Here is a 2909-nt window from a genome sequence, read left to right on the forward strand (position 1 = left end):
ATGTAACATATTAACATTCTCTCTATGGTAATATTTCTTCATAAGATTGATATGATACAGTCTGTTCTTACCTTTTACGTTTACCCAGTAGTCAACTGGACCATGCTTATCAATTATCTTTTATGGGCCTCTCCATGAGAACTGCAATTTACCTATTTTTTTCTGGAATAAGCAAAAGTAAATCATCATCAGCTTTAAATCGATGCTTACTACTCAAAATAAGACTTATATGTACTGGAAGATATATTCATGTTTTGAACAGCCAAATCAGAAATATCGGGCAACTTTTCACATAGTTCCAAAACAAAAGAATAAAGATCAGTTTCCCCTGCAGACATATCCGAATTTGTCCATAGTTCCTTCAATATTGTCGAGGGACCTCTCACTTGACGGCCATATAAAATCTCAAATGGTGAGAAACCTGTTGTATCACTTGGAATTTCCCTCATGGCGAACAGTGCTGCTGGAAGGAAACAATGCCATTGATTATGTTTTAACTCAAATTTTCTTCAATATACTCTTTAAAATCTGGTGTTGCCTTTCTATTCTTCCATTGACAGCAGGATGATAGGGGGTACTAAAAAGAGGTTTGACTCCTAATAACTTGTGTACTTGCAACATAAGTTCTGATCGAAATTGTGGTCCTCTGTCAGAAAGTGTTTCTTTCGGCACTCCCACTTTGGAAAAAAATAGATATTAAGGCTTCTGCAATGTCTTCAGATGTTATGTTCTTCAAAGCGACTGCTTCCGGAAGCTTGAAGCATAATCTACCATAGTCAGAATATATCTATGCCCTGCTTCACTAGGAGGAGAAATCGGGCCCACTAAGTCAATAGCAACTCTATAAAATGGGGTAGAGATCACTGGTAATTCAACCATCTGAGCATTCTTTACTTTCCAACAAGGGAAGATTTTTGGCATACATCAGAAGATTTGCAATATTTATATATGTCAGACGTCATACCCTGCCACCAGAAAATTTCATTAATCTTATTAAGGTTTTCCTATGAGAAAAATGTCCACTTACCAGAATATCATGTGCAAGGCGCAAAACTAATTTTATGCATTTAACTGGTACAACCAACTGTTCCTTTCCCAGTAACTGAGGCTTTTTACATTTCTGTATTTTCCTGTAGAGAAGTCCATTTCTCATCACGAACTATTACTGCAAACCATTCTTGTAACATTTGACATCTCCAGACTAACTCATTTCTCTTGCATATTTCAATGCTTCGCAATTCTGCTGTTCTCTAATTAAAGATTCATGATCAAATGATATATCAAATGGTTCTGGTAAAGAAAGTGTGTACAATATTTCTCCTTTTTACCTGTGCCCTTGTTACTGCATTTACTTCTATGTTAGAATCCGTATATTTTAGAGGAAACAAATTACATTTCAAATAAATCTTGACAATAGGAATCTGTCCTTCCTGCCCAAATAATCAATAAGAGTAGAATATGAACAATTTGTTCCAGGATCAGGAATCATATCCTCTGATACCACTACTCCTGTACAACCTGTATCTCTAAGTATTGTAGATACTGTAACACCATTCACTGTTCCACATACCATAGGTCCGCATACTCCAGTGTTATCCAGAACTTGTCCTATCTCAAGAGAAGATTCAGATTTCTTTTTGGGTACCTTGTTAGGACAGTTTCTCGAAATGTGTCCACTCTGATCACAACCGTAACATGCAATCTTACCAGGACGTGACGAACTAGTTTTCTCTGGTTTCTCACTCATACTGATCTCATCACTGGAACTAGATAAATTCACCTTATACCTAAAAGGACTTCTGCTTATCTTTAGGATAACATTTGTGTGCTGAAGCATATGTGTCTGCCAATGATGAATAATCCTCTGGAGTTCTAAGTTTACGCTCCTTAAGAAAAAGACGCATTTCCTTGGGTAAAGTAGACATGAACTGATCACAGACTATAAAGTTTCTCAAATCTTTGTAGTCTTTCGTTATCCTAAGACTATTTATCCACAAGTCAAAATTTCGAAACAATATATTCAAATATTTTTCATGTGTGCTCTTGGAATCCATTTTTGCAGTTTTAAATGCTGTCCTGTACCAGTCACTAGTCTTCTTGAATCCTTTCAAAAGAGCTTCCTTCAATCATGCATAGTCACTTGTAACATCATCTGAGAGCGACGTGTAGATATCTAATGCCTTACATCCTAAAAGTGATGCCAACTGAACTGACCAAAAGTTCCGCTCCCAGTTGAGAGAAACTGCTACCTTTTCAAACCTTACTAGGTATGCGGTGATATCATCAGTATCACAAAATGGAAGAGGTCTAGTAGTATCCACAGCAACTGTTACATGGCTAGGGTTAGATGTTGCTCCTCTGATCTTTGCAATTCAAGTTCATGTGCCCTCTGCTTTTCGTTTTCTTCCCTCTGCTTTTCATTTTCTTCCCTCTGCTTTTCATTTTCTTCGCATTTAATCATCAAAGCCCTTTCTTCTCTTTCAGCATGTCTTCTATCACGCCCATCACTATCTTCGATTTTTTTCTCTATAAAGTTCAAAAGAGCTTCATCCGAGAGTCCCATGGACAAACCTTCATCCTTCCAGAATTTATAAAATTCCATTTTTAAATTATCCAGTTTTTGACCATTGCCTACAAACAACTTAATTTAAGAAACACTAAAGATACCCGTTACACAAAGACATTAAGTGGTGTGTCACCAGGGCTAATTTAAATATTTCCTGTTAATGTGGCCTGCGTTACTTTGTGATTGGTTTGGTGCTAGTCATTTATTTTCTATTACAACACAAAAGTGCAATTAATTGGAGTGGCGAAAATTTATTTTCATGATATGGGGCATTTTAAGAATACGGCTGGAAGGTCGCAAGTGGGAGACTTCCGATAGTTAAGGGAATGTAACCGAATTCTGT

This window comes from Palaemon carinicauda, chromosome 26 (genome assembly GCF_036898095.1).
Source record: "Palaemon carinicauda isolate YSFRI2023 chromosome 26, ASM3689809v2, whole genome shotgun sequence".
Classification (NCBI taxonomy): Eukaryota; Metazoa; Arthropoda; class Malacostraca; order Decapoda; family Palaemonidae; genus Palaemon; species Palaemon carinicauda.